The following is an 8,246-nucleotide window of genomic DNA, read 5'->3' on the forward strand; positions in this document are numbered from 1 at the left end:
AAAATTGGATTTGAGGTTTCAATACACAGAGAGAAGTCAGGTTTTGGGGGCAAGAACAGAGGCAATAGACTGAAAATAAGTAAGGCAGACATTGTTGTTGGCAGGTGAAAAACGTCGGAGCTTAGCCCAAACAAAACCTGTAACAAAGCAATAACAGTAACAATGCATGAATTCAATAACTTGTTAATGAGTGAAAGGAAGGTTTATATAATAGTATGGTTTTTCCATTTAAGGTGGCACGGGTCCGTTGGATTAATAGTTAATCCATTTTATGCTTAACGACTTAATTTTGGAGGGAGAGGATGTAATTGGTGGAGTTAACAGGCAAATGACGTGGTGAAATGTGAGTGGCAGGAGTGCAACGGGTAGGAGAGTGGTATCGAGAGGCAAAAAAACAATTTTTTGGAGGGGGGAAGCATTTATCAGTTTTTCCCAAGGGGGTATGAAAATCTATGGTGTTGACATGCAAGGGTGACAAAATTTCAAATACCACCCATTTCAGACCCCTACCCCTGACGATAAAGTTCGGATGGTGAGGGGGGCCCAATATGCTATGTGGGTTGTTGGATCTTGGGAGATGTACGAAGATGAGGTGAGAGGTGGCAGAGAGTTAGTGTGAGGTGACGGGCTGTTCGGGAGGGTCGAGAAAATAATTTAATGCATAGTGGGGAATATTTGCAATGTATGAGGGGGGTAATAAACATAGGAATAGGGGATCGATACACCAAAATTGTAGTGTCTCTTATTGGTGAGATAGATTTGATGACACTTAGAGAGGGTGATTTTGATATAATGATATAATATTATGCGTGAGAAACTTATGTACATGCTTATATGCTATAGACCTAGTTTGGGTCACCTAGTTGTTGTGTGCTTAGGATAATATCTATGGTTGTGTGTATAAGAATTTATTTTGGTTAAGAACATATTATCGATGTTTTATCTTTTGGTATCTTAGTTTGGAAATATGTGTATGAAATGGATTTTGATTCAGGATTGAGACACATAGATCCATGGATGATCATGGTTATGTGGAACATATGGTTAATTATGATTAATGGATGATACATGATTTATATGATTATATATGTTTAATATTGTAATGAGCAAGATGTGGCAGGTACATAGTTATTTGCAAACAAGGATGCTCAAATTATAAATGTCAGTGGAAGTCATGATACATGATTTTTATGATTTTATATGCTTAATCTTGAATTGAGCAGGATGTGATATGGAACGTGGTTATTTTCAAACAAGGATGTTCAAATTTTAAATGACTACGGAAGTCATTTCTCTAGAACCAAAATGGTTGTGGAAGTCATGCACAATTTTTTGTAAAATGTGAATAAGTTAATTATGAATTATATTGATTCCTTTGATTTATGAGATTGTGATGTGTGCAAGTCTTGGAACAAGGCCTTAAAAATGAACCATCAAATGGGTATGAGCTCACAATCAGTACCTTAAGGTGAAGCGTGGAGTTTCAAAGTAGAGTAGATGAGAAGCCACAGAAATTAGGGCACAGAGTCCTAAATCCATGAAAGATAAAGACATGGAGTCTTGTATCTATAACAAAATGTTTAAGGAATGGAGTCCCGAATATTTAAAAAGATCAAGGTGTGGAATCTAGGATCTTTAGAGTAGATTAGGGCGCAAATTCCTCAATCTACTAAGGCATGGAGATGCATGCAATAGGGGTATAGAATCCCTATTCTCTGGAAGAAAAATACAACTCACGGGAAGCTCAAGGATGAATTTCCTTAACAAAACCTCTTTTCTAACAATCCTAGAGTGACTTTCTAAAGATAGAAATTCATGTCTAGCGTCTCAAGCATGACTTTCCAAAAATAGTAAATCACCTTACATAAATTGGCAATCAAGTATAGTTGAAGGAAAATCACTTAACTTATCATTAATCAATCATAATCATTCAATCTCGAATTAATCCTAAATATTATTAATATTAATATTATCTTTTATGAGACTATGATATTATTATTAAAAGAGAATTACAAGTCACCTTCATCTCCTCAATCACTTCACACCTCTCTCCTTGATGACTCTCATGGCTCTATGGAAATCTCTCTTTTAATAATACATTACACTCTATTTTATGCACTCATCAAAGACATGTCATAAATATTCCTCTTATGCCATTCTTTGATGAACATGTCCTTGATGGCATGAGTTACACTCCTCTAAATGGAATACAATGCATGCATATTACTCCTCCTTTATGACAAGAATTTTTTGCTCCTCCTATATATGTGTCTCATGTATTCTCACTTAGGGGGAGGGAGGTGCATTGTGATACTAAGAGTTGGAGAGATTTGAAAAATATTATGAGAGTGGGAGACTTGGAGAGTAGCCAATTGCTTTCGAAATGATTTTGAAATTCCTAATCTAAATTACTATGTAGCTCTACTTGGTGGAGTTGACCATGAGTGGTGTTGGGACGAAGTGAAACTCATCTTCCTCAGCTTGACTTGGATATCTCTCTACTGCTATATTTTGGTATTGTTTGTGAGATCTTACAACTCGGGGGTTCCAAGGGGAGAATTTCTCCTTGGATATGGTTGAGAGGAAAAATCGGATGGTTCACAATGAGTTGGTAAGGATATTGGAGCAGGAGCACAATCTCATTGGAGTTGGAGCATATTCCCATATTTTTAGAATTGTATAAATACACTGCTAGGTATGTTCATAAGCATTCTTGAAATTTTAGTTTATTATTAATTTAAAAGTGTTGTAGAACTTTAAAATTCATTGCAAATTGTTACTGTTGAATGTTTATGAGATATTTGCAGATTTATTTATGAACTAACCAATAACGAATGGCAATTGTAGTTGAGAATGTACATGCAGGAGAATTACAACAATAATGTGTTGCCAAAGTTTTAAGTTCTTTTTATAATGAATTTTTGTCCATTGTAGGTTGTCATGAGTTGACTGAAATACCATATTATCATAAATTTGAGTTTTTTTCTCCATGTACAATTGTAGATGAAGTTTGCACACTAAGCATTTGACAAAGTGATAAATGAGATAGTAGGTATGTTTGTTGTTGTTATTTTAATAAATCAAATCTTTGGAATGTTCTGTTACTTTTCCGCTCAACATCAGGGGGTATCTATGCCATTTGGCCATTTAACCCCTCATTTGATTCCAAAAAAGTACTTTGCCGAACCGAGATAAAAAATATGGGTGATTTTATAGATTGTTGTTGTTAATTATATGTGTCTATTTTCGAGTTTTTGATGAAAAACTAAGATTGTCTAGTCCCAGTTTTAAGATGCCAACATTTGAAGTTTCAATTTCATAATTTTCTGAGTTGAATAGGTTGAAGAAGAATCTCAAATTCATTGTTGCCAAGTGTTTGGAAAAATTCCTCAATGGTTGTAGATTGCATGCTTGCAAAGTGTTTGTCAAAATGCCTCAATGGATATATATTGCATGTTTGCAAAGTGTTTATCAAAAGACATGAATGACTGTATTTTTTGTGCATATAAATTGTTAGAGTAAAAGTCCTACTTACCGTCATGCAAAGTGTTTGTCAAAAGATATGAATGGTTGTATTTTTATGAATATAAATTGCTAGAGTAAAAGTCCCACTTACCGTCATGCAAAGTGTTTGTCAAAAGACATGAATGACTGTAGTTTTTGTGCATATAAATTGTTAGAGTAAAATTCCTACTTATCGTAGTTTTTATGTACTAGAATTTTATGAATAGACTATTTGACAGATGTAGCTTCTTATGTCTGCAAGCTTTTGGTATGAACATGAAAATTAATTTAATAATTTGCTGAAGTGTGAATAGAGAATATGATTGTTGTTACTTTCATTATCTAAATCTTTCATAAAAAAGGGGGTTGTTGGAAACAATTTTATAGTGACTTTCTATAGGATTTTGTGCAAGTGAGCATAATAAGTTTTTTTTGAGCTGCATGTGTTCATGGGCGCATTCTTGTGCTTCAATGACTGTAGAAAACAACTAATTGTGCCCAATTTATGCAGTTTCATTGTTTTACATGACAATTTTTGAAGAATAATATTCTTCTGAATTAGTAGCAGTAGTTGCTTTTGTTTCAACATTTATTATATAATTCTCATGATTGCAACATTGCCTTAATAATTGGGATTGGGAATTTTAATGATGAATTTAGAAATGTTGTTGGGTCAATATATTTTTTGATTCTATTTCATAAACATATCATATTTATTAGATTTATTGATGAAGAGAAACATATTCTTCCCTCAGTTACCTTGCTATAGGTAGGTTAATACCCATACACTTATATGTGATTTTTATAAAATAAGTATAATATTTTTGTGGTTATGATATCAAGAGTCAATAAATGAAGCTTATTTAGCATAATCTAGGAAATCAAATAGGTTGATCTAGCTTAATGTTCGCACATGAAATTATGGTAGAATTTATTTCCACTCTTACTTAGAGCTCATGTATAAGTATGAAAATAGCACATGTTATCATCTTTTAAACTTGAGAGGAAATGTGTTTTGGAATTGGTCTTAAGGGAAATTTATCCCCGACTTCTTATGTTATATTCTTACATTGAAATAGTTGAAGGAACATGGTTACATGATAGCTAAGTTAGTCATATTATGAGTAAAACAAAAATAAAATAAAAATAAAAATTGAGTAATAGTATTCAATGTGACATTTACTTCTCTATACTATTGATGGTTGGTAAGGTGGGACCTTACAAAAATAAATTGATATATAACTCTTTAGAGTAAAACCTTACTCCTTTGCCTTTTCCTTCTGCACATGAAGATAACATTTGACATTTCCCAATGTGGCGTATTTTGACTAGCAACATGTGCATTTATAAAGATATGAAATGAAGCCATTCTTTAATTTTTGCTTCCCTAACATTTTATTTTTCTTTTGCCTTATTTGTTTAGGGCAGCTAACACCTATGATATGGATGCCTATAAAACATTAAATTGGCCTAACATTTTAACTTTTCTTTTTTTTGCATCCATATCCTAACTCAACATTTTAAAAATATTTTTGGCTAATATACTAACTTATCAAAACAAAATAATGTTACAGCAAAACCTACTGTGAGAAGAAGGATAATATTCCCTCTCTATTTTTAGCCACACCCACTTGGAATTTGTTCCGAGACACCATCAAGGAGAAGTGCTACCCTGTCGGGAGCTATGAGGATAAATACATAAAATGGACCACATTGAAGCAGGGAAGGGACCAAGACATGCTGAAGTTTACCAATGTTTTTTCATACCCTTCGCACGAAGTTGGGTATCAATAATTCTGAGAAACATTTGGTACTCAAGTACGCAGCTATCTACACAACGACATCCAGGATGAGATGGAGTTCGTGGACATCTCCTCATTTGACATGGCATCCGATACGCTGTCAAGTTTGAGCAAAATCTTAAACAAAAAAGGCAAATTGTGAATCCGAAGCAAGGGAAAGGTGACCACAAACAGCAGAACAAAGGACAAAGCCATGGAGGGGCAGCCCAGGACAAAACACCAAAGCCACAAGAAAAGAAAAACAACGTGAAGATGAAGAAGGACACGGGAAAGTGGTGTAAGTTACATAATATCTCCACTCACAACACAAGTGAGTGTCCGACCAAACAATCACTTGTGGCCGAGTTGAAGGCTTTTGAATCATATGCACGTTACGACTCCAAGTCAAAAACTGACAAGGGGAATGACAAAGGGAAGCAAATTATCGATGCAGAGCCCAATGCCACTATTTCCACCATGAAGATCCAGAAGGAGGAACTCGAAGATCCAAAGGAGTAGGACTCTTCCACTACCAGATGTGGGTAAAGGGTTCCCCACTACAGTTCACTGTCGACAACGGTAACCAAAATAACCTCATTTCAATAGAGGTCATGAAGCAGTTGGGCTTACCAACCATAACAGATCCACAACCATACACCATCGGGTAGCTTCACCAAGGACATGATCTCCACTTCAGCCAGCAGTGCCACCTTCCATACAACATCAAGCTCTTCACAGATGATGTATTCTGTGGCGTTTCTCCTCTTGATGTTTGTGATGTGTTATTATGCCAACCATACATGTGGAAGCGACATGCTGTGTATGAGTCAAGGCCTTGCACTGTTATTGTTACTTTGGGAAATAAGTTGTATAGGATATCGAATGTAGCACCACCTACCGTCATCTCTTTGGTTACTACAAAACACTGTAGTAAGCTCATTTCCAAAACCGAGAAATTTGTTTTCCTGATGATACACCCACAGGGAAAAAAGAAGATGGTGGCCACGATCTCTAGACAGGGTCCCTCTGCACGACAACAAAAAATGGATAAGGTCGTGGAGGAGTATGAGGACATCTTCACCTCCCTTGCAGGGGTGCCTCTACACTATCAAGTCAAGCACTCCATCGATTTGAGCCCAGATGTGTCATTTCCCAATGGACCAATCTATCGGCGCTATGTTTTGGAGAATGAAAAAATCAAGAGGCAGATTCATGAGTTGTTATAGAAAGGTCACTTGTGGCCAAGTTCATCACCCTGTGGGAGCCCGATCGTGTTGGTATAGAAGAAGGATGGGACTTGGAGACTATGTATTGACTATCAAACGTTGAACAAGATCACTGTTCGGAATAGGTACCCGATCCCACAAATTAATGACCTTCTGGACCAACTTAAGGGGGGAAATTATTTCAGCAAGATCGACTTGAAGTTTCTATATCACCATGTACCAATCGAACCCTCCGGTGTGTGGAAGATTGCCTTCAAAGCTAAGGAGGGCCTTTTCCAATGGCTAGTTATGCTTTTCGAGTTGACGAATGCTACTGCAACCTTCATGAGGCTGATAGATGACATATTACGGCCATTCAGCAACTCATTTGTAGTGGTATACTTGGACGACATCTTGATCTTCAGCTAGAGTTGGGAAGAGAACCCCCACCACATCCGACTGGTTCTCCAAACACTGCGAAAACACAAGCTGCGTGCCAATTTGGAGAAATGCACTTTTGGCATGACCCAGGTTTAGTATCTGGGATACATTATTGATGAGCAAGGGGTGCATGTGGATCTAGCCAAGATCCAATTAATTTGAGATTGGCCAGCCCCAACCACTCTGACAGAGCTCCGCAACTCTTTGGGTCTTGTCAATTTCTAGAGCAGGTTTGTGTTGGGGTTCTCTCATATCACTTGGCCCTTCAGTCAAGTCACCAAGAAAGGAGAGAAAGAAAAACTATTTTGGTCTGAATCTAAACATAAGGCATTCACAGAGTTGAAAAAACTATTTGAGATCGAGACAGATGCCTCTTACTATGCTATTGGGGCAGTCCTTACACAACAGGGGCATCTAGTGGCATATCATAGTGAGACACTTTCAGACACAGTCCAGAAGTATCCCACTTATGACAAAGAGATGTATTCCATTGTGCACTTCTGCCGATAATGGAAGCATTACATTTTTGGGAAGGAAACAATCATCTAGACAAACCACCAATCCATGTATTTCATACAGACACAAGGGAAGTTGCAGAATGATCCCCATCATAAGGGGTTCACATACCTGTAACAATTCCATTTGAATATCAAGTGCAAGAAAGGAAGTACCAATAATGTTGTAGACTGCCTCAGCCAACCCCTGATCATGACGTTAACCACCGCGCTCAACTCTTGTGGGCACGAGACTTTTGATTGGCCACTTCTCTATTAAAGCAACCCAAAATTCGGCCACACAAACTAGACACTCTTGGAGGGTCACAAAGTTCCATATTTTCACCTCCAGGATGCATTTTTATGCCACCTAGGAAACCTTTGTGTTCCTTCAAGCTAGCATGCTAAGATGATTTGGAAGCGCACTACAGTCAGGTCGCAGAGAATTTCAGGGTTGAGAAAATAGTGGCAGTACTGCAGATATATTTCTATTGGCCAAATATTTGACAGGATGTTAGGAAGTAAATCAGATCCTACACTGCCTGTGCCATTTCCCAACTAACCATCAAGAAGCGAGGCCTTCCTTCTACTAAGCATGAAAACGACTTTGTTTTTGTGGTCATTGATAGATTCTTGAAGATGGCCATTATGGTGGCTCACAAGAAGAATATCACAACATAAGGCACTGCTAAACTCTTCTTTGAATGAGTGTGGGTACACTTTGTGATCCCACAGTCTATCATCTCAGATCTGGATAGTAGGTTCCTCATTACATTTTGGTCCAGTCTCTGGTCGATGCTGGACATGATCAGTACATGATC

Source organism: Pinus tabuliformis, chromosome 6, assembly GCF_031772625.1.
Source record: "Pinus tabuliformis cultivar Carrire ecotype Pingquan chromosome 6, CPIR1, whole genome shotgun sequence".
NCBI classification, from domain to species: Eukaryota; Viridiplantae; Streptophyta; class Pinopsida; order Pinales; family Pinaceae; genus Pinus; species Pinus tabuliformis.